General features: G+C 42.6%; 1 long non-coding RNA gene across 1 annotated transcript; it reads left to right on the top strand.

The window, feature by feature from the left end:
* Window positions 1-18221: 18221 nt before the first annotated feature.
* Window positions 18222-20749, top strand: LOC103171012. Its single transcript, XR_003761907.2, has 3 exons — window positions 18222-18442; window positions 19897-19956; window positions 20521-20749. It is a non-coding gene; the product is annotated as an uncharacterized LOC103171012 (long non-coding RNA).
* The last annotated feature ends 4590 nt before the right edge of the window (window positions 20750-25339 follow it).

Raw genomic sequence — 25339 nt, forward strand, 5'->3', positions numbered from 1 at the left:
GTAGCTTCCTCTTTTCTCTGCTTTAACCACCACCTATTTACAAATTGCCTCTGAAAACAAAACTCTGGCTTGTCCTTATTGTCATCAAATGTTATTTCTCAAATCTCCACATTGAACTTCCTTTACACTCTTCGCATCTGAGTGGCTGAAGCTACTGCCTAGCCATCTAAGGGATACAAATCCCATTTTCATGGAGAGGTAGTGTGGTCTAAGGAAAAGGGCAAGGGTCTGGCAGTCAAAGGACTATTGCATAACCTCTGACATGTCACACAATTTCCCGGTCTCAGTTTCCTCCTCTATAAAAGGGGATAATAATATTTGTCTCTCCCTACCTTAAAGGGATGTTGTGGGGAAAAAACATTATAAGATTATGAAACAATTAGGAAAAATAAAAGTGCTATAAAAATTTAAATATTATAATAAAGATACTCTGTGTTCCTATAATGTGAATTCATGGAGGGTTTCACTCATATCACTATATCCTTAATTCTCTCACTAATATCATTATATCATCATATCACTAATTCTCATAATTTACTTGTGAGGTATTCACATTTTCATCTGTAAAATGGGAATAATGAAATGGGAAGGCTACAACTTTCAGCCTTTCAGCCATGTGTCTGAATCCCACTCAAGTCTTTTTAGATTGTGAAATTACTGGAGTGTACTTTTAAAAGGGGAAGATACTGTTAAATGACCTGAGGGATAGTAACACCCATGAATATTATCATTCTATTAATTAGCATTTGGCCAGAGAAAGAAATGGGATGGAAATGAGAAATGATGAGAGAAACACAGTGTGGAAGAATAGATCTATGAGATGCTGGGAAAGCCACTCACTTCATTCACTCAATTCAATAGAATTTGAGTATCTACCCTGTTCAGTCTCTAGACCATAAGGTCATTATGGGCAGGGAACGTTTGCACTAATTCTGTTGTATTCTACTCTCCCAAGTGCTTAATGCAATGCTTTGTATATAGTAAGTACTCAATAAATACTACTGAATAATTGATTTGGGGACTATACAAGGCTCTTGGGAGAAACAGTTACAGTAAGAAACATGGTCCTACCCTCAGGAATTTAGCATCCCGTCTCCTCTATTTAAATGAGATGCTACATCCCAACTGACTTTCAGTTTGTCAAATGGTTGACAAAAAATGATATAATTAAAATGTTTGTGTCCCCTAATTCACAGAGATCCACCCCATTCCGCTGACCTCCTCCAAGTAAATTGGGAGTAAGAACCAATGTCCTCCTCTTTGTCAGTCATGCCTGCTCATCAACCTTCCCAGTATTTAGGTATTTATCTGTTTTTGCATTTACTTGTGTCTGTTATCTACACCTAAGGACTATTCTAACATTTCCTAATCAATTTATCTATATCTACAACAGGGTCATGTCTAAATTAATTTGTCTGTTCCCCAAGCACCTAGTTTTGTACTCTACCCATATAGCAGGCACTAGACAAACGCAGTTGGTAGTGAGACTAATGGGGGATGGGAAGGCTGAACTTTGGACAGAGACTTCTGAGGAAGGGGAGGAGGAGGAGGAGAAGGAGGAAGAGAAGGGTATGGTGATTTGAAGGGTATGGAGCTAGTGGGAGATACAATTCAAATCTCCTTGATGAAGGACTACACCTGAGTTGGGGGTAGATTGGGGCATGGGAGACACTTGGGGCAGTGCCAATTCGGGGAAGGAGTAATAATAATAATAATAATAATAAATGATAATTATGATATTTGTTAACCTCTTATTATGTGCCAAGCACTGTGATAGGTGCTGGAATACATATAAGATAATCATGTTGGACAGAGGCCCTTTCACAAATGGGGCTTACAGTCTAAGGATGAGGGAGAGTAGGTATTTAAGACCCCATTTTAAAGATGAAGCAAATGACATGCAGAGAAGTTAAAAGATTCACCCAAGGTCACACAGCACCACTTTGTGTCCTGGCTTTGATGGTGCCTTGGGAAACCCAGCTGTGATTTCGGTATCTTTGTCCCTGGACTCTTCCTACTTTCCCAGAACCTTCCTCACTTCTAAGCAACCCGGGACCTAGGTGGGGATATCAGAGCCCAAGGAGATGAGACCTTGCCCTTCCTATTGTCCTCTTCTCACATTCGATTTGTAATGTTGACCAAAGAAGCGATAGCCACCCAAACGGCAGGGAAGGGAGAATTGCCTCGAAAATCTGTTTCCATATCAAAGGAGCTTAGACTCCAACCTTCCTCTGTGGTGGGGCAATTGAGTTTATTCCTGAAAGTTGGCCACTTATCTCTTAATCCTATTTCATCCTTCTATGAAACTGATTTTTTTTAATCTTAGAGATCTTAAACTCTTGCTCAAGTTAACTCTCTTTCTTTGTCTTTCTGATCCAAATTTAAGGTGGTCCTTTGTTTGGTTTAATATTTTTTATTGTAGTTAAGTGCTTACTATGTGCAAGGCAGTGTACTAACCACTATGGTACATACAAACTAATCAGGTTGGACACAGTCTATGTCTCCTAGGGGGTTTACAGTCTTAATCCCCAATTTACAGATGAGGGAATTGAGGCACAGAGAAGTGAACTGACTTGCCTGACGTCACATAGCAGGCAAGTGGCAGAGCTGGGATTAGAACCCAGGTCCTCCTGACTCCCAGGTCTGGACTCCATCCACTAGGCACACTGCTTCTTGGCCAGTCCAGATTTCAGGTGATCTGGCCTCTCTGTATGGTTTTTATATCAGGTGTTTTGATTTTGATCCACCAGCTTCCCTCTGCCTTAGAAGCAGTACTGGAGGACTGCTGCCCCCCCAACACCCACCTCCTCAGTACAGGTGGCCTTTTGCAAAATCCTGCATTTGGCATTATGACATTACAATGTCACTAAATTAAATGTTGCCATTAATCAATCTATCGAGGATACTTACTGAGAGCCTACTGTGGGTAGAGCACTATGCTCAGTGCTTGGGAGAACACAGAGTTAGACAATAGGATTCTGGCACTCCAGGTGCTTAGAGTCTAGAGAGGGTTTATAAAATCCTTTGCGTGCTTGGAGTAACATGTCTGACATCATGTGCCTGTATCCATGCAGGCTCTCAGTGTCCACCCTTCAGGATTTTGTGGCCCACGGCAGATGCCTACATCCCAGCAGTTTACACATGAAAAGTTTAAAAGATTCTCTTAAATGATACTCCCCATTAAAGTCACATTTTTTATTTTTACCCACCAGTTACAGAGCAGCAGAAGAAGCAGATGTTTAGTTTCAGTGATATTTTTTTTTTGACAAACCAATTCTCACTAAAAAGTGTTGAATTTAAAAGCTGAAACTGAGTAGGCATTTTAACCCTTTGAGCATTTTGACACTTCTTGACATTTTTTCTCTTTTAAAAGACTTCAACTCTGAAACTTGAAGCTTCAATGATGGAAGGGCTGAAAGTAACCAGAGAACTCATCCCACCTAGACAACTGCGTCAATACCCAGAGATTGTCATTCACAACACCAGTGTCCAAGGTAGATCCTGCTTATGACATTTCCCATGGTATACATTTTGTTGGCCCTAAAATGGGTTCATTTGCTCATAGGGAATCTGAGCAATAATATGCTATAGTTGTGCACAAACCTCAGGGGATTTTTAGATCTGAAAAATAAATTCATTTAATTCACTGATTACCCCTAAATGGCTGGATTTTGTGTGTGTGTGTGTGAACACCCCACAACACTTATGTACGTATCTTTAAATTATATATTATAAATTATTTATTGATATTGTCTGCCTCCCCTCCTAGACTGTAAGCTTACTATGGGCTGGGAATGTGTCCACTAATTCTGTTGTATTGTGCCTTCCAAGTGCTTTGCACACAGTAAGAGCTCAATAATTACCACTAATGGATTGATTCTGGATGAGTCTCTCAACAAAGACATAATGGCACCCACAGCTCAGAGCAACTAGAGAGGGCATCATGAGAAGCAGCATGGCCTAATGAGTACAGCACGGGCCTGGAAGTCACAAGGACCTGGATTCTAATCCTGACTCCACCATTTGTCTGCTGTCACTTTGGGAAAGTCACTTAACTTCTCTGCATCTCAGTTACCTCATCTATAAAATAGGAATTAATATTGTGAGCCCCATTTGGCACATGGATGTACCCAACTTGATTATCTTGCATCCAATCCGTAATCAAGAAAGTAATCAAACTTTTGGCCTAAGAAGGAGAGAATGAAATCCATTAGAATCTCTCTCTTGAGCAAACCAAAATGCGGTATCTTTTGTTGAGGGAGAGGATGGGACTCAAGAAGATATTTACAGTCATATAGAGAGCCTGGAGTTTCCTGAACACTATGGAACTTGGTCGATTGGAAAGTATCACTTCAAGTGCAACATCAATTAACACCATTCCCCACTCTCCTCATCCCACTGCTCCCTAGCATTTTCTTCCTCTAAGGTCTGGAGGCAGCACTAAGGGAAGAAATTATCAGGAGATGGTGGTTGCTGCTGTCCAAGAGCCAGAAGTTCTCTCTTCTGGAGAACTCTCTCAGACCCATAAAGTCCAACAGGGGTAGGAGCAGCACACTGTGTTCCTTTCGACTACCCAAATGAAATGGCTGTTTTTTGGGGAAAGGAACCAAGTCTGTCTAATCGCCACTACCTCAGCTTGAATGTAAGGAAGAGGGTTTGGATCCACACTTCGACTATGCAGTTGGTGGGAGAATGGCCATCTCCGCTTCCTTCTAGTGTGAGGAAATCCAGAGAGCACAACTGTCTCTGTGACTTTTGAGGTAACCCAAGGAGAGTTTGCATCTTCCTCCTTTAAATTGTCTTATTTCAAATAAAGCCATCAACAAAATGACAGCGTGAGATGGCCAATGTATCAATAAGGATTTGCACTAAATCAGCTAGGCCAAAAACTAAAAGAATCTCCTCCACTCAAATACAAATTAGATTTTCTATCCACCTATGGCACTTCAGGTTGTGAGTCCAAAGAAATTATGATGAGAAGAAAATTGCTTTTTTCCCTCCTTCACTCAACCCAAAGTCTCATTATTCTCTGGGCCAGAGGAGATGATTGGGGCAAATGCAAAATCATAAACAACAGAAGACACAAAGTGGATGCCCTAAGCCAGAGTTATTAAAAGAAAACTTCACCATTGAGAAATATGGCTATCAGTATTTCATGAATGGGAAAGAGAAGAATTCTCCTCATTGCTTTCTAAAAATGAAAAAAAAAAATCCTCTGGAAGAGGAGAAAAAAGAAATAAGAAAAACCTGCTCAGTTAATATTAGCACACATTAACTTTTCACTGAAAATTCCCACAACACTTGTAAGGTTATAAATAATGATCAGAATAAAAGTTCTAAAATACCCTTCTGGTACGACTTGCAGAACTAGGCACCAAACAACAAGAGGCATGGTTCCTGTCAACTAGAAGCTCACAAGCAAAAGTACTTCAGGACAGTGAGGGGCCCAGCTGAGGAGACACCAAAGAGGAATCAAATTTTGTTTGATTTAAAGTGGGATAAGAATAAAGGGCAAGGAAGGACAAAAAGAGGTCTATGATTTCAAAGTGAGAACAAGTACAGTGGAGTTGACAAGAGAGCCTGGAGGGAAGCTATTCATAAAAATAATTTTTGTCTCTGAAAAGGGCGTTGGCAATAAACCGAACTAGAATTGGCTTGGAAATAACGAGGAGCTCATCCCACAGTTGGTAGGGCAAAATCCCGTGATTCCCAGCCACTGGATTCCAGCGAGGGATCTTCCAGGGATTAGCAGGAGAATGGCTGCCACTGCTCCTTCTCCGAATCAGATGGTCGATTTCCCATTGCTACTGGGCCCAAATTCCTTCCCCATTTTCTTCCTTGCTCCCATCTTAAAGACGATTCCTTTGTATGAGCAGTCTACGGTACCTATTATTCCTCAAGCTGGAATGCACTCACCTCTGAGATGGAAGGCAGAGGGGTTTTAATAGCTCAAACGAAGAGGTAAGGATGCCATTGCTAATTAAAACTACAGGGGAATTTTACCCAGGCAGAAGGTAATGGCCAAATTAGAATTAAATTAGTACACAGAGGCCAGCACCCCCTTCCTGTGTGGAAAATGCCATGGGATTTTTAATGACCCAAAGTGGTCAGGAGGCTGATTTTTTACATCTCATCAGAAAGACGGGCCCTCCAGTAGCATAGTACTTGCCTCACACTCTCTTTGGGCACTGGAGCAGAACCGGCTCTGGGGAAGAGGTAAAGAAAAAAGCCACAAAAGATAAATGCTGGAAAATGTAATCCACTCTCTTCTCTTATCATGCTACTCAGAGAGTTGATTAACAAACAAAAGCCGACAATGGAAGTCAGCTAGATGGCATTCTCACAAGTCTTAATTAATTTGATAGCCCGGGGCTACATCCTGCTGACTTGGGTAGGGGTTGAGAGGGAAGGAGATATTTCCCATGATACACAGAGGGAAACTGAGGCACAGCACAATAAAGTGATATGCCCAACATCCTGCAGTCCCTCAACTCATAGCCCAGTTACCCATCAACAAGACCCAGTTTCTTCCGTGATTAAGAGTAGGGTCCTGGCCACTGGGCCCCTCATACTGCAATAGGTGTTCAGACTTCCGTACCTGCCATCAAGTTGAGAGGCAGCCGGTCGGTGCCGACAGGAGGAAAAAGGAGAAAAGGTGCATGAGAGGGAGGGGAAGAAATCAGCACCATGAGAAGTGGCAGTCCTGGATATCAGGCTCGTTTTAGCCATGAGCATGGGCCCAAACCAGTGGTGCGAATTTTGCTAACAGGGTGAGAGACGAAACAATTCTGCCCCTCCGAACACCCCTCAAATGCCCTCGATTAAAGGTCTGCTGAGCCTGCCGAGGTCTAAGGCCAAAACAGCTCCACGATCATTAAAAATGCAGTAGAAATGCCGTGTGCTCAAAGGGCAAAAATAGCCTGGCAATCACTGCCATGTGCCCTTCTGCCCGCTCCCGACCCCCATGCTCGGGTGGATGCGATGGGCTGTCATTCAAGCACGAGCGTGGCATTTGGGCTCTGTCATTAATGGTCTTGGAGTTATTGCTGCCATCGTTTGACCAGACACTGCCAGAGTGAAACACAAGTGGGAAGTTTAGAAAAGTCATTCATCTAACCTCAGTCCTCCCAAACTTCTGGGTCAACGCTCTTCATTCCGCCAAACCCCCCAAACGATCAAAATAAAGATGTGGCTAACCGGGAGGAGACGATACTCTATGCATACAATGGGCCTGTTAAAAAATTGATATAATGGCTGGAGAAAGAAGAGAGCGCTAGCAGCTTCAAATTCGGTCCAAGTTGTTCCCCGGCTGAGAGACCCTCTCCAAAGAACATCAGTCCCTTTCAGCATGTTGGGGCTTCATTGAATCAATTTCTTCTCCAAGGGTGATAAATAACACCTTAGTGACCTGAGAGTGCTAGGCCCAAAAGCTTCATCTGTCTGGTCCCTGGGAGAACCCAGCTGTTGATTGTGTTTATTCAACTCCAAATGTGTGAATGGCTTCCTCTCAGGCATGAATTAGGCACATGCTGATCAGAGGCAGAGAAATGACAGTCTTTAAAGTTCTCCGGAGCCCTGCTTGGTGGAGCCCTGCTTGGTGGAGTTTCTCCTGCCGTCTCCTGCTGGGTATTGATCAGGCCTGACCCTGCTTAGACTTCAGGTTGTTTCCCAAGCTGGTCTGGCTCAGACCTGTCTATGTCTTTTCTAGAAGCAGTAATCAGAAGCCTACCCCAGGCCTGGAAACGGATGTGAAAAATTCCTTCAGCCCACCCTAATATGAGTCAACTCCCTACCTACCAGTCATAGTTTTTCTCTTGTGTGTCATCATAGTAAGAACACGCAAGAAACAACCCTTTTGACCATCCCCTACACCAGGCATGAGGGCAATTAAACTTTAAAGAATCCATGCACCTAATAGCAGTATTTAAGTGCTTACTAAGTGACAGGCACTGTACTAAGTGCTGGTGTGGTTACAAATTGAGTTTAGACACAGTCCCTGTCCCACATGGGGCTCACAGTCTCAATCCCCATTTTACAGATGAGGTAGCTGAGGTGCAGAGAAATTAAGTGACTTGTCCCAAGTCCCACAGCAGACAAGTGCCAGAACCAGGATTAAAACCCAGGTCCTTCTGACTTCCGGGCTCGTGTTCTATACCCTAGAAAATGCTGTTTTTCTTGAAGCTGCACCTCTTCGGGAAAGGGAGTGAGAAAACCTTTGAGAGGGCCCCACTAAAATCCTCTCTAATCTTCCTGCCCCAGACCCCAGCTTGAATTCCTCGGTGACAAAAAAGTCCCAGGAAACTTGCTTGGCCTGTAACACTCAAGTCCGGGTGGGTTGGTTCAGTTTTGCCTCAGGTTAATTCAGGTCAAAAATAGAATTTCCTATAGGAATATTATCTTAAGAAAATTCATTTGTCTTAGGTAAACACAGCCAAATATGTTTAAAAATGATGAAAATGGCAACATTCATCAACTTCAAAGTCTACCTAGCAAGACTCGCAGCTTCAAATCTGACCCATGTTTTTCCTAGGAATCCTGGAATGATTCCAATAAATTATTTAGATATTTCAAGAGTCTCCTAGCTTTTTATGAGGTAAAAGAGGCATTATCACAGGTTTTTTTCTCTCCATAAGAGGGTGCATAGTTCTAGGCAACAGTAGTTTAGGTACAATAAGCGTATTAACCACATTTTTTTTAATGGCATTTGTTAACTGCTTTCTATGTGCCAGACACTGTACTAAGCACTGTTGGGGCAGGTGCCATCTAATCAAGTTGGACACATTCCATGTCCCACATGGGATGCTCAGTCTTAATCTCCGTTTTACAGATGAGGTAACTGAGGTACAGAGAAGTTAAATGACTTGCCCAAGGTCACACAGAAGATAGGTGTGAGATCTGGGATTACAACCCAGGTCCTCTGAATCCTTTGCCTGGGCTTTATTCACTAGGCCATGCTGCTTTCCACATTCGATCCTAAATCGATATACATCAACTGCTATATTGTATTCTCCCAACTGCCTACTATAGTGTAAGTAAGGCTCAATAAATATGATTGATAAAAGATGATTCATTTGCATGTTTATGCATCAGGGGGATGTGAACTGTGATTTTTTTTCTGAAAAGGGGATTAACAGCACTGTTAACATAAATCATTTAATCCTGAAGTCTATAATAATAGTCCTGAAGTCTATAATAATTACTTTTAATATGGTGGCAGAGATACCAATGGAATGGGAGCAAATGACAACATTATACATCATTATTTTAGTGTCATTTAACTCAGTTCCTCCTTTTCTGCTTAGGAACTTGCATTCTGGGCATAGAGCAGAGAAAAGCCTCACCGGTCTCTCCCAAATTCATGGAGGTTGGGAGATGAATGGAATGCTTAGTGGCTATGTATTGTTCACTCTCCAGTAAGGATCTATGAATTGCCTTGAGATTAATTATATCACTGAACGATATATATTGGATTGTCAAAACTCATCTTCCCACCCAAACCCTGTCCTCCCTGTCTTTCCCAACACTGTAGACATCACTATCTTCCCTGTCACATAATCCTGTAACCTTGGCATTAAGTTTGACTGATCTTACTCATTCAACCCACATATTTGATCGGTCACCAAATCCTGTCAGTTCTACCTTCACAGTATCTCTAAAATCTGCCCTTTCCTCTTCATCCAAACTGCTACAACACGGCTACAAGCATTTATTATATCCCACCTTGACTACTGCATCAGCATCCTAACTGACCTCCCTGCCACCCATCTCTCCCCACTCCAGTCCTCACTTCACTCTACTGCCCCAGTTGTTTTTCCTCAAAGAAAAATTCAGTCAATATTTCCACACTCTCAAGAACCTCCAGTGGTTGCCTATCCAGCTCTGCATCAAACAGAAACTCCTTACAATCAGCTTTAAAGCACTTGATTAGCTTACCTCCTGCTATCTTACTTCACTGATTTCCTACTACAGTCCAGCCTGAACACTTTGCTCCTCTAATGCCAACTCACTGTACCTCAGGCTCAGCCATCTCACCATCATTCATTCATTCAGGTGTATTTACTGCATGCTTACTGCTTGCAAAGCATGTACAACCAACCCCTAGCCCAGATCCACCCTCTGATCTGGAATTCCCTTTGCCTTCATATATGATAGATCACCACCCTCCCCCATCTTCAAAACACTACTAAAATCACGTATCCTTCTTGGGGCCTTCTCCAACTAAATGCTTCCTTCCCCTACTCTCTCTCTTCTTTGTCACCTATGATCACCTCTGAACTTGGATCTGTACCCTTCAAGCATTTGAAAGTCATCCCACTTTCAGTCCCATAGCACTTATGTTCATATCCATAATTTATTTTGATGTCTGTCTTCCCCTCAAGACTGTAAGCACCTTGTGGGCAGGGAATGTGTCCACCAACTCTGTTGTATTGTTTCTCCCAAGCATTTAGTACAATGCTCTGCACACAGTAAGATCTCAATAAATATCATTGATTGTTTGATTGATTTTCACTGGAGAGAACAGTATAATGGTCTGTGTGCAACTTCTAATGGGAGTCCAAGGATAATCAATCAATCATATTTATTGAGCCTCTTACTGTGGGAAGAGCACTGAATTAAGTGCTTGGAAAAGCACAAAATAGTTAAGAGTTAAAAGACATGTTCCCCATCCAAGGGGCTTAGTCTAGAGGGGAAGACAGACACTAAAATAAATTATGGATCTGTACATTTGCAGATCACCTGGAGAGATGGAGGTAGGGGTGGGGAAAGGGAGTTAAAACATTTAAAGTGCCAGCCCAAGTCAGAATTGGGACCTGTGTTGAGAAACCTGGGAGGGGAATAATAATAAATCAATCACCGAATGGTATATACTGAGTGCTTACTGTGTGCAGAGCACTATACCAAATGCTTGAGAAAGTATAATACAGTTGATAGACACATGCCCTGTCCATAAGGAGCTTATTAATAAGTGTGGTATGCACTAACTGCTTACTTTGTACCAAGAACAGTCCTAAGCCCTAGGGTAGGTTCAACACAACTTGTCCCTCTACTACATGGGGCTCATGGTCTTAGTGAGAAAAGAACAGCTACTTTAATCTCCATTTTGCAGATGAGGAAATTGAAGCACAGAGAAGTTAAGTGACTTGTTCCAGGTGATGATGATGATGTTGGCATTTGTTAAGCGCTTACTCTGTGCAGAGCACTGTTCTAAGCACTGGGGTAGATACAGGGTAATTAGGTCCCATGCGGGGCTCACAGTCTTAATCCCCATTTTCCAGATGAGGTAACTGAGGCACAGACAAGTTAAGTGACTTGCCCAAAGTCACACAACTGTCAAGTGGCGGAGCAGGGATTAGAACCCATGGCCTCTGACTCCTAAGCCCATGTTCTTTCCACTGAGCAGGCAAGGTGCAAGGCCAGGATGAGAATCCAGGTCCTCTGCTTCCCAGGCTCATACTCTCCCCATCAGGCCACCCTGCTTCCCAATGCATAAAATGATTAAAATGGCTTTGGTAGCAATGGGGCAAGGCCAGGGGTTCTCCTAGGGAAATGCTCTAGTTTTGGGGGTTCTGCCCCTGTGGCTTCCATTCATTTCTTAAATAGTTTTTGTGCACAAAGAGATGGGGTATCTACAGCTAATCAGGTTGGACACATGGGGCTCACGGTATTAATCCCTATATTACAGAAGAGATCACTGAAGCACAGAGACATTAAGTGACTTGAGTAAGGTCACACAGCCAAGTGGCAGACCTGGCATTAGAACCCAGGTCCTTCTGACTCCCAGGCCCATGCATCGCCACATAATACAATGTCATACACATATACATGCATATGTATGCAGCCTAACGTAACAGTGTTGCACAGAACAGGAGGGGGAATCAAAGTTTTTCTTATACTACTGTTTATTGAGTGCTTAGTCTCTGCCAAATCACTGTACTAAGAGCTGGGGTAGATATGAGAGAATCAAATTAGATCCAGTCCCTATTCTCTCTAGGGCTAACAAACTCATCTTGATGCTCTCACTGCTTCTTTATCCCTCCCAGTCAGAAAAGCAACTGAGCAGTTACCTGCAGTTGAGTATGTACCACTATTCTGAGCATCAACAAGTGCACTGTGGGAAAATGGAAATGATGGGTGCTGAGACACTGGAAGGTTCTGTGAGGACGTCTTAGTTCAAGCCAGTGGGAAGGAATGAAGAGTCTCTAAAAAAAAAGTCCCCACTCCCCCCAAAAAGGCCATGAATAAAAATGATAGATAATATTAAAATATGGTTTAATGGTAATCATACCATTTGCAATGATAATTAAAATTATATTTCTTGTTTATATCGCATCATTATTATTCGACAAAGTACATCATTAGTAGTGGTAATAACGGCAATTAGAATACTTTGCACTTTATAATAATATTTTCATGGACGGATCTCGGTGGTGCTTTGTCAACAAGTTGGCATTATCAGCCCGAGTTTACAGTTCTCGATAATGCCTCTCAGAGACGCTAAGTGACTTGGAGCATGTGGCCAAGTGCGCCCAAAGGACTGGAGAGGGCTTGCCCTCCAAGTTGGGGGTTCTAACCCTTTGCTAATCTTATTAATGAGATGACAGCTACTCTTCTTTGCATTTTGTCTTAAAGATCTTCCAGTAGAATTTTATCCTTCTCACAGGAGAATTTCCAGCCTTGGTGGGAATGGAGATCTGACCCACCACAGTATATGAATTCTTCCCAATCTGCAGCTCAAATGAGCAAATCCTAAAACATTAGAAGCAGCGTGGCTCAGTGGAAAGAGCACGGGCTTTGGAGTCAGGGCTCATAAGTTCGAATCCCAGCTCTGCCACTTGTCGGCTGTGTGACTGTGGGCAAGTCACTTAACTTCTCTGTGCCTCAGTTCCCTCATCTGTAAAATGGGGATTAAGACTGTGAGCCCCACGTGGGACAACCTGATTCCCCTATGTCTACCCCAGCGCTTAGAACAGTGCTCGGCACATAGTAAGCGCTTAACAAATACCAACATTATTATTATTATTATTAAAACAGTGAGCACCCTCCCGAGTCCAAACCAGACACTCCTCAATGGCCTACATAGATTGTCCTGCCCCTAAGATTACCGTTTTGCTTCTTGCCTTTATTCATTTTCCCTTCTGTAAAAGAGCCTAATGAAAAGAGTGTGGGACTCGGAATCAGGATGTCCAGTTTTTAATCTCGGCTCTGCCACTGGCCTGAAGGGTGGCCTTCGGTGTCTCAGTTTGCTCAACTGCAAAATGGGTATGTGCTACCTGATCCCTCTCCCTCTTAGGTTATGATTCGCTGTGGGCTGGGAATGTCTGTTTATTGTTATATTGTACTCTCCCAAGCATTTAGCAAAGTGTTCTGCATACAACAAGCCCTCAACAAATACAACTGAATTGACTGGGTTGGAGCTGATTTCCTTGAACCTAGTACACGCTTCATAAATACCTTAACAAGCTGCCATTTCCCAATCTGATGTCCGGTTTCCAGTCCGCGACAGGCCAATGCTCAGCAGGGCATATGCATCCTACCCCTAGATCCTGTTGCCATTCTAGGAGGAATTCCAAATTCATGCTTGAAAAATGTTCCTTTGCAGGTTGGAAGCATTCCATGGGGTGGATGTTTTCTCCTTTTCTTTCCACAACTTCACAAGACACCCAGTTTGGGATTCTTTTCTCGCTGGATCCTCGATTTCTAACTTCCCTTCTGTCTTGATATTAGCTTCTCTCTCCTTCCCAGAGAATGATGCCTCTGCTGTTCCCGTGGAGCTAATAAAAAGCATCTCCTAACCCCACTGGACTTTTTTTGGTTTGCTACAACTCAGCAAACTCCCAGCCAGGCCAGTGTTAAATAGAACATTTTTGTAAATCCTGCTTTTCTGGATTCTTCAGATAAAGTAAGAGCCATTAGGCAAGATGTCTGGGTTCTAATCCTGGCTCTGCCACTTTTCTACTCTGTGATCTTGAGCAAGTCACTTAACTTCTCTGTGCCTCAATTACCTCATCTGTAAAATGGGGATTAAGACTATGAGCTCTATGTGAGACATGGACTGTGACCAACCCTAGCATTTAGAATAGTGACTGAAACACAGTAGGTGCTTAAAAAAAAAAAAAGAAGGAAAGTTCCAGAAAATCCAGCCTCTCAGCCTGAGGGCCTGTTCTTCTTTTCCAGCTTTGGTGGTGCTCCCGAAGGAGTGGAAGACCTGGTTAAGCCTCTACATCTGATACCAGCTGCTACCTGCAGCCCCCAGCCTCACTCTCCCCCTTACTCCCCTTATCCTGGAGCACCTTTGGGTCAGAAGGGGCAGAGATGAACTTGTTTGGCCATTCCCTGAGCTTCTATTCCCATCTAGTGGAGCCTCTAGAATTTCCATTTCTTTTTGTCACTTTTCTCCTCCGCAGCCTGATTTCTCTTTGACCTCACCCACCAAATAGAGGGAACCAGCGTGGCTCAGTGGAAAGAGCACGGGCTTTGGAGTCCGAGGTCATGGGTTCGTATCCCGGCTCGACCACTTGTCAGCTGGGTGACTTTGGGCAAGTCACTTAACTTCTCGGTGCCTCAGTTACCTCACCTGTAAAATGGGGATGAAGACTGTGAGCCCCACGTGGGACAACCCGATTACCCTGTGTCTACCCCAGCGCTTAGAACGGTGCTTGGCACATAGTAAGCGCTTAACAAATACCAACACCAGGGATCCTGTTCCCAGCCTCCCTGATTCTGGGAAGCCTTACTAGCCCCTCAAGACTGTTAGCTCCTTGTGGGCAGCAAACCTCTCTATCAACTCTATTGATACTCTCCCAAGAGTTTAATGCAGTGGTCTGAATACAATAAGCGCTAAATAAGGACCTGATTGATTGACTGGATTCAAGTAAGTCCGAGAGCCCCATGTGGGCCAGGGACTGTGTCCGACTTACTTATCTTGTATCTACCCCAGTGCTTAGTACATCGCTTGGCACAGGGTAAGTGCTTAAGTACAATAATAATAATACTGAGATCTGTGCCCAACCTGATAAGCTTGTATCTACCCCAGATCTTAGTACGGTGCCAGGCACATAGTAATAATGTGGTAATTCATACCCTAGCTTTTAAAGAAAGATTTTCCCACCTAAAACCAAAAGCATCTAATGTTGGGTTTCTAGGCAGGAGATATTGACTGGTTTATAGTCAGAGATAATCCTTTGCTCGGCCAGAAGCTAGTTCAATTTAAGATAACGTGACTGGGCACAGTTGTGATAGGGTCATAAGAGGAAAGGAAAATCCACAACTGAGTAATCCAAGATTGGAGGGGAGAGGATCTGTAAGGTCGACCTCTCTAGGCAGTTATATTTTGCCAAAGCCATCTGAGATGGTACATGATTTGGTGGTTACAAAAGTCCTCAGGTGGAAAAAAATCAATCGATGGCATTTGCTGAGGGCTTCTGTGCGCAGAGCTTTGTACTAAATGCTTGGAAAAGTCCAATATAATAGATAGGTAGATTTGATGCTCCCCTCAAGATACTTTCTGTACTCCCTGAGAACCTATGTGTGTGTGTGTTTGTGTGTGTATACACACACGCTGTTTCAGGAATGTGCCCAGGTCTCAGACCACTAAAATTAGCAACACCCCTAGGGCAAAGGTTAATAATTTGAGGTTTCTGCCCCTAGATAATAGAAAAGCAGCATTGTCTAATGGATAGAGCATGGGTCCGGGAGTCAGAAGACCTTGGGTTCTAATCTTGGCTTCATCATTTGTCTGCTATGCAATCTTGGATGAGTAATTCCATTTCTCTGAGCCTCAGTTACCTCATCTGTAAAATGGAGATTAAGACTTTGAACCTCATGTGGGACAAGGATGGGCGCAAGCTGATAAGCTTGTATCTCCCCCTATGTCAGGCACATAGAAAAAGGCTTAACAAATACCATAAAAAAATTACATCTTTTGTTGAAATACATCTTTCATTTTCATTTTTAGTCTGTGGCTCCACCAGTGTGGCTACGATGTCCCCACCTACACCGGATGCGCTTTTGCCAACCCGGAAGTTACTGACAGATGTTACCTGTCCACCAGAGATAGTAAACAACATAATTTAATGACTTTACACTTAGAAACTTAGCACTCATGTAGATAGGTCGGCTTTTATTCATTTCTGACCTCTCTAATTGTATTTTTCTATTCGATTCCCCCATTAGAGTGTAAGTTCCTTGTGGGTACGGAATATATCATCTATGCACTTGGATCTGTGATCTTGGGGCAGTTGATATCTGCCCCATCCACAACCCCAAAGAACTTATATACATATCTATAAATTATATATTATTTAACGTCTGTCTCCCCTTCTGGACTATAAACTGGTTGTGACGATCCAATTGTACTATCCCAATACAGTGCTCTACACACAGTAAGTGCTCAATAAATACCTCTGATGATGAAGATGATGTTGCTTGATTATTTCGTACTTCCTTATGCGCTTAGTACAGTGCACTGCACCAAATGGAAGCTCAATAGTGCTGCTGCTACTCCTACACAGAATTCTTGGTGCAAGCCCACTGAAACTGAGTGGGGGAGGGGAGGGGAGCCCCCAAAACTCCTCTCACTTCAGGATCACTGTATTTTCCTTCCAGATTCCTGTGACCCCCAAGGGCGCTTCTTTTGAGTTGCAGGAACCAAATCCTTAAAGACAACACCACTGGTTATAGAGGTTTCCAGTGCCTCCATGAATGTAAGCTCCTAGAGGGCTGGGACTGCGTGGTTTCATTTAAAAAACCTAGCCTAGGGGGTGTTCCATGAACTTAAACACCCCACCCACACTCCACTTATGTACACAGCCATAACATTTCTTAACATTAATGTCCGCCTCCCCATCTAGACTGTAAGCTCGTTGTGGGCAGAGAATATATCTACCAACCCTGTTGTGTTGTACTCTGCCAAGCGCTTAGTACAGTGCTCTGCACACAGTAAGTGCTCAATAAATATCACCGATTGATTGATTGCCCTACTAGAAAACCAATACCCACTGAAAGCCAGCCAGTCAAATGACTGTTCTAGGCTTCCGAGAAGTGGTCACTGTCTGACAAATCCCCTTTCAGAAGGGGAAACACACGAAAGGGCACATTGTATCACAGAAGATATCGCCTAAACAAACTTGATTCTCTGGTGATTTACTGGCCTGGTAGAAATCCAGGTATACTATTGTTTCTTTCGGTAGGCACTTCAGCAAACCAAGTGAATAGCCCACCAGAGAAAAGTTGTCACATTTACTGATTCATCAACATTTTCCCCAGCAGTAGCAGTACCTGTGCCATCTGTGTTTAGCACTTACAAAGAAACCTCTTTGCAACTGCCATACAAATCAGGGGCACTATCAAGGTCACACTGAAGGGAATTTCAGGACACCGAGAAGATGTTCGACTGCATGACAGTAAGCAATAACAGCATCTCTACACAAGTTCTCCAGTATCCCAAGCTGCTCCGCCCCAGCCTGGAGCTGTTTGGGGTCCACTGGGAAATGTGTATTATGCCTGGGTTAATTTGCTGATTAATCTCTAGTCAGTGGTTTGTGCTTTCCCCAGATGGCCAATTAAAATTTACAACTGGCAGAACCGTGCCCTGTTGGCAGGCTGCTGAGGGGCCGAAGCTAGAGGCAGTGACAGAAGGTGTGGGCCGAGTTTTGCCTTCTCTTTTTTTGGGGCCTTTTTTTTTTTTTAAAGCGACTGGCTTTAATCAGTGGAGGGTGTAAGCCAGCCGTCTGCAGTGAGTGTGGGTTGTGTTGTGGGGTTTACAACTCTGCTGCTATTTACTCTCCAAGGGCTTCTCCCTGGGCTGAGCCAGTATTCCAGGCATCAACGGTTTTACCAACAGCAAATATAACTGACAAAATCAGCCAGGGGGCACAACTGATTTAACAGCTTCTGAAATGTAATAGCCTTTTTTCCTGATTTGCAGTCCCCATGGATTGATGGTCTAATATCATTCACTTCTTCACAAATATATAAAACATTTACAGTTGTTTGCGTAAATCAAAGACAAAGTGCTGTGTGTGAAGCCGATAATAAGTAATGCTGTGATACATATAAAAGATAACATACTTTTACAGCAATAACAAAAAAAAGGAAATGAATTTCGGTAGTTAGCATTCTATACAAATTGCATCGGTATGTGCATCTGAGTAAACCATAATGCAAAGAATTTAATTAAAGAAATTTAATTTGGTGTCATTCTTTACTTTTTGGTAAAATATTTACCATATGTTTCAAATATGCATGAGTCATCTGGGTTAGAAATTCTGAGGAAAATTGTTAATCAAGGCCAGTTGATTCTTAAATAAGCCAAACGTGACAGTGATGTACATTATGACAATTGGCTATTTCCAGAACTAGTCATATACAATATTCAGGAAGAAAAGTGCTTTTAAGATTATCCACATGTAACAATACCACACAAAGGGAAGTTTGTTCTTTGGTAAGCATTTTCTTACTGGATTGATAGAATGTGCTGTAAAAGAGAAAAGGGAAGGACGAGGTTGTAGGGATTGGGAAACCCAGAGGACAAATCCTATACAATCCATGGATCCTATACAATCCATAGACTATATAAAACTATAGAGAGGGGTTTCTGAATTTCTTAAATTAAAGGCAAGGACTGAATCAGAAGCTCAAAATGGGAATCACAGCTCCACCATGGTGGACTACAGAAGGGGAAATCGGTTTGGCACATGTTTTTCATATAATCAATGGTATTTAGTGCTTGCCATGTGCAGAGCACTGTACTAAGTGCTTGGGAGAGTATCATACAGAGTTAGTAAATATGTTCCCTTCCCATCAGGAGCTGACAGTCTAGAGGACTGTTTTTATATTGCATTTTCCTAAGACAATTCATTCTTACCTACTGAAACCCATCCAAGCTGGTAACCACACACACACACACACACACACACACACACACACACACACACTTAGATTTCAAGAGGAGCTGGTCAGAATAACTACAGGATCCAAACATCTTATTTCAACCACTGATATTACTTTTGCTAAATGCCATTCTTCTTCAAGGACTTCATTACCCATAAGAGTATAGGTGTTCTGGGGCCTACTCTGACCTAGCTGTAAGCTCCTTGTGGGCAGGGAATAGTGTCTACCAGTTCTGTTGTAATTTACTCTCCCAAAGGCTTAGTATAGCACACATTTAGTGCTCAACAAATACCACTGATTGACTGATCCAGCCACAGTTCAGGCAGTATCCCTGGCTGCCTCCATCCTCCCTAGAAATAACTGCATTTCAGTGGCAAAGTTGAATGTGCTGGAGTATTGAGACAACTGGGTCAGCATCTTGGATACCGGGTCTTTTTGTAGAGTGTAGAGGAGAAAGGTCTCTCCATAGACACGGAAGGAAAATCTGATTTCTTGGAACAATTCTGGTCAGAGGGTGAGTCACACTGAATCAACTGCTTTCTTGGGGTGCACTGCTCACTCAGGTGAGAAGAATCAACTCCTCCAGAAAATGACATATTTTGGGACAGTGAATGAAGGGATTGCATGACTGCTATTCTAATGCCTTTCACGTGCGTGGGCAACTTACTTCTGAAGAAAAAGTGTTTCTCCTGGTTCATTTTAGGACCAGAACCCTGGGAAAGAATGTTCCCATAAGTTTAAAATACATTCTTTACAAAAATCACAAAATTTATTAAGATTCCATGGCTCGCCTGCATTTTTGGAATTTTCAGCATCTTCCCACTCCAACTCTTTCCTTGGGCTATCTCACATTCGAGACTATATCTAGATACCAATCAGACAAAGGAAATTCAAAGAAATGGCAAGAGTACTGAAATGTGCCTTAAGCCTTCTTTTTAAAAAATACACAAGTTTCCAGGTGATCATCTTAGAGAGCAGACAATTTTCTCATTTTGTTTCTGTCAGGTGCACAGGGATGCAGCACATCTTGCCAAGACAAGAGGATCTGAGCTATCCAGTTGAAAGGTCATGCTGCAGAAATCATTTCATTAGCTATAATCTTTCATGGCTTGCTCAGTATGAAGAAATTTAAGTATTCATGATACTATAATTACACCTATTGGTCCTACGTTTCCTGTAATGACCTTGGTTGAGAGTTAAAACAATATGTTTTCCCTTAGTATGCAGACAAATATTCTTCATTTGAATTATTCACTTCTTCAACTGGCATATTTGTATTATTTTAATGAATATGTAAATGCTTTATATTACCTGAAAAATCTATCTACTCTAGCTAATCTCCCCAAGACAGCCATGTTGAAGAGGCCATGTCCTGAGGAATTTGTGGATGAAAAAGAAATATTCCACCTATGAGTAAATTGAAGTTAGCGTGGCCAAATGCTATTCAGGCAGTTCCAGAATAGAGATTTGGAGGGTGACCATTTTGGGGTGATTCTTTCCCCTTTGCACACAGTGATCAAGTTCCAAGTTCATGAACCACATTAGGAGAATTTGTTTTATTCGGATTTTGCGTCATCTCTGAACAAAGGCAGTACACAGTCCCCTCAATTAACCTTCTTTTCATTTCAGAGCAGAGGGATCAGAACATTACTGACCACCAGTGAACCCCAAGGAACTTCTCACCTCCATAATAATGACAAAGACTAGATTCATCCATACAAGGCCATTAGAGGAAGACAGCTTGAAGTGTCAAGTTTCCAGGGGCCAGGGTTCTTCAACACTGTTGTTTGATTTGCATAATTTTACACCTTAAAAATGTTTTCGATTTCAGCAAGCCATGAGTAAATAGGCCAAGAAGATACTGCAACAAAGTGCTTTGCTTATTTGTGGTTTAAATGTGCAGAATCACTAGCTTCTGATTAGTTTCCTATAACATTAGCCTTCCAGAACAGCGAGGATCTTTCATGAAGCTATTTCTCCCTGCACTGCATTCAAAACAACGTCGGGTCCGCAGAAAGTCTGTCTTGAACGTCAATTCTACATTCAACTAGTTCGGCTACAGAGCCCGGTTAATAATAATTACAACTGTGGCACTTGTTGAGCACTTACTATGTGCCAGGCACTGTACTAAGCACTGGGGTGGATCCAAGTTAATCAAATTGGACAGAGTCCCTGTCCAAGTGGGGCTCGCAGTATCAGTCTCCATTTTACGGGTGAGGTAACTGAGGCAAAGAGAAGTGAAGATACTTGCCCAAGGTCACACAGCAGATAAGTGGCAGTGCCGGGATTAGAACCCGTGACTGTCTGACTCCCAGGCTCATACTCTACCCACTATGCTACGCTGCATTGGATCCACCCACTATTTCTGCCTTTTAACAATAAGAATAATCATAATTTTGGACTTTGCTTAGCCCTATGTGCCAAGAATTTTACCAAATGCTAGGGAAGATACAAGATTACCAGGGTGGACACAGTCCCTGTCCAACACAGTGCTCACAGTCTAAGTAGGAGGGAGACAAGGTACTGCACCCGCATTATCAGATGAGGTAATTGAGGCATAGAGAAGTTAGATGACCTACCCAAGGTCACACAGCAGGCAGATGGCAGAGCCGGAATTTGAATTCAGGTCCTCTGTCTCCCCCAGGTCCCTGCTCTTTCTACTGGTGTGAATTGCCTATTGATGCGCTGGGGGCCTCCATCTGATCATCCTTCATCCAACTGAACGGGTTGATTTACGACTCATTGTTTAGCCATGTTCTCTGATTGGTTCCTGTAGTCAGGATTTGATTTGTTTGAAACTCCTGCCAGTCATATGACACAATCTGATGCAGTTAGTGAAGTGGGGGATCAATCAATCGTATTTACTGAGTGCTTACTCTGTGCAGAGCACTGTACTAAGCACCTGGGAGAGTACAATATAAAAGAGTTGGCAGACACATTCCCAGCCCACAACGAGCTTAAAGCCTAGAGGACCTGGGAAATTTCTCTACAAGCATCAAAATGCTGGCTTCTGGGGTAGTTGGGGTGGGGAGAGACATCACGTCTTCTGCCATAATCCCCAGCCCTGATGGTTTCTTAATTTACTGGGTGAGTCACCATTGTTTCCACTGTTCCTGGAGCTCCCACTTGCCACACTGTAGAGAAATCTTCCATTCATGTGCGTAAAGTTAATTTGCTCCTCCAGAGGGTAGAGAGGAGGCCAGGTTAGGAGTGGGAGTACACTGAGGGAACATCTCGATGTCCCACCTTTCTTTTCCCAACTCCACCCTATGCCATGAAGCCAGTGTAATTCAAATTGATACTAATCCTTGGTACTTGATATTAGCCTCTCTCATCAGGCTATGCTACTTTTTAACTTCTGGGCCCATCTTTCCTTGGGGAAGTGTAACACTTCTTCCCCCTCTCTCTATTCTGGTAATGTAATGATTAAACTTCATCAACCTGCCAAAACTGGGAATTCAGGATGGGGAGGGGGCTGGAGAGGGGATGAATGCCAGCCTTGGGAGATTTTTCCTACTACATTTCAGGGGGCTTGATGTTTTTTTTTTGGGGGGGGGGGAGATTTACCCCACATAAAATTGCCATCAGAGGGGAAGTTGCCAAAGAGAAGTTTTCAATTAGAGACAAATATAGCTACAAGGCCCAGTCTGTCTCTGCTGAGTTTGCCACTGCCCAGGTTAGGAAGAGTAAGGGCTACCTCTCCCTGGAATACCCTCCACAGCTCAGCTAATCACAAAACTCTTAAGTCATAGAGCCAGGACTAACCCAGTCAGAGCAATTTCTTCACCAGGGAAAGCTCACAGCTCTTTAAAATAGCATCAGTCATCTGAGGAATTCAAGTCCACAGCTGTGTTAGGTAACTGCTAACTGAGAGGGGCTTTCACACCAGGCCCTACTAAAAAATGGTTCATTCCATAGAATTCTCATGTGTAAAATGGAAATTCAAAACCTGTTCTCCCTCCTACTTAGAGTGAGAGCCCTGCATGGGACAGAGACTCAGGCCAATTTAACTTGTACCTACCCCAGCATGGCACAGTGCTTGGTACAGAGTGAGCTCTTAAAAAATTGTTACAGCGATTGACAAATACTACTAATGAGCATTCTGGAGTAGGATGGATGAGTTTGTTTGCACATTGACTCTTTGTTCTCCAATGTGGCCATCTTTGGGGCGGTGATGATAAACACAATCACACCCTTGCAATATGACACACCCATAGATGATCCCATTTCACAATTTAACTTAAAGTTCTGATCAAAGACTATTTTAGCACTGATGAGTGGCTAAAGAAGAGACTGAAGCTTGACCTGGAAAACAGATGTTTTCACAAACATTAGGATTCAACACAATCAGTGTGTTTGGGGAGTGGGAAGGTGGGTCAGCCAAACTCCAGTATACATCTATGGATGTGCTTTTACAGGAAAATAGAAGAAAAACCTAGTCAAATTAACCAAAGACTTAAAACTATTTTGTGACTGCAGATGTGTTCAAAGTTTAGGGTCTCCTGTAGGCTAGAGCATAATCGTGAAATGTTAAATTTCTGAGGAGAGATGGGGATAATCAGAAAAAGAAGGCTGGGAACAGTGCAATAAAAGTACTTATTGCACTTATGTGTTAGGAGATGAGGCACTATAACTCCTAGTGTCATGAGCTTTGACTTCAGTAAATGTAATGGCACACTGCATATGCATCTGTAAGAGATAAACTTGATTTTTCTAGGAGTGAATTGGCATTGCAATTAGCCAGTATAAAATTGTGACCCTGTTGAAGTTTGTTCTGAATCCAAATCAATAATTTCATCCCTTTATAGGTTTGTGAGTCAAGGCTTTTTTAATGTAAAAATACACAGATTTGGGGGAAAGTACCACAGGTATGTAAATATCAAGACCTCCAGAGTTTCTGTTAGCACAGGAGGGTTTGTGAGTTTTAAAAAGAGAAATCTTTCTCTGGGTGAATGGCAATCATGTCATTAAAGCCTCAAGTTTGCAAATGCATCAAGATTTATAAACTGCAGTCTAGTTGCTTCAATTATCTGGAATTTATTTTAATGTCTTTTCCCCCCCATTATATTACAAACTCTATTGTATTCTTCCAAGAATTTAGAGTGCTCTGCACAGTAGTCAGTGCTCAATAAATACCACTGATTGATTGATTTAGTAAGGAGCTGAATCAAACTAGCAACTGTCTGATACTTAATTAGGCCAGGTGGGAGATCCCAAGGTTCACAGTAAATAAAGGGGTAAAGCGCGGGAACGAGAGAGAAGCAGTTGTTAACACACACACACACACACACACACACACCAGTGAGGTGGAGACAAAAAGATTTTTTTTAAAAAAAGGATAAATAAAATAAAATGACCCAAAGAAGAGCAGAAGGATGGAAGAGAGAAAAAACTCAGATCGGTGGGAATTCAAATGAATACAGTGAATACAATGGAATTCAGAATCATATTTGAGAAGCAGTACGGTCAGGTGGAGATAACATGGACCCGGGAATCAGAGGACCTTGATTATAATCACGGCTTTACCAATTGCTTGCTGTGTGACCATGGACAGATCACTTAACTTCTCTGTGCTTTAGTACTTCAACTATCAAATGGGGATTCAATACCTGTTCTCCCTCCTTCTTAGGCAGTGAGCCCCATGTGAGACAGGGACTAAGTCCAACCTAATTAACTTGTACCTACCTCCATGCTTAGAACAGTGTTTGACACAAAGAAAGCATTTAACAAATACCATATTATATATATATATATATACACACACACACATATATTTGGGCTGTAATTCAAACAAAAATGGCACTTCATCTGCATGGCATTCTAGTCTTTCTACAAGGTACAATTATTTTTAAGTGCAAAATTTCTCTTTTTTTGGGCAGGTTATCTTTGTCATGAGCAACTCATAAATCGATGGAAATGCTTAATGCTGATCTGAAGGCGCCATTTAAACATTAGCTTTGAGACAAAACAATCCAGGGGCTGCAGTGACATTTTTCAAGTTGACCTCTAACTTGTACTCAGCCTATATAAATACAAGCCCCCAATGGTTGAACCAATATCGATCACTAGGGCCTCACTGCAGGGTCTGGACGAATGATGGCTTGTAGGGAGGGAGGGTAGTGGTGGGAGACAATGTGGTATGAAGGGGCCCCATGGCAGTAGAGGCAGTGGGAGAATGACATGACACAGTAGGTTTGGGGAACCTTTTGGGGAGGAGGGGCAGGAAGGCTGAGAGAGTAGGTGTTTGACACATACTTTGTGTCAAACACTGTTCTAAGCACGGCAGTAGGTACAAGTTAATTAGGTTGGACACAGTCCCTGTCCCACATGGTGCTCACCGTCTAAGTAGGAGGGAGAACAGGTGCTGAATCCCCATTTTACAATTGAGGAACTAAGGCACAGAGAAGTTAAGTGATTTGTCCCTCAGATGTGGGAAGTAGAGCCCTGC

The sequence above is a fragment of the Ornithorhynchus anatinus genome, chromosome 9 (assembly GCF_004115215.2).
Source record: "Ornithorhynchus anatinus isolate Pmale09 chromosome 9, mOrnAna1.pri.v4, whole genome shotgun sequence".
NCBI classification, from domain to species: Eukaryota; Metazoa; Chordata; class Mammalia; order Monotremata; family Ornithorhynchidae; genus Ornithorhynchus; species Ornithorhynchus anatinus.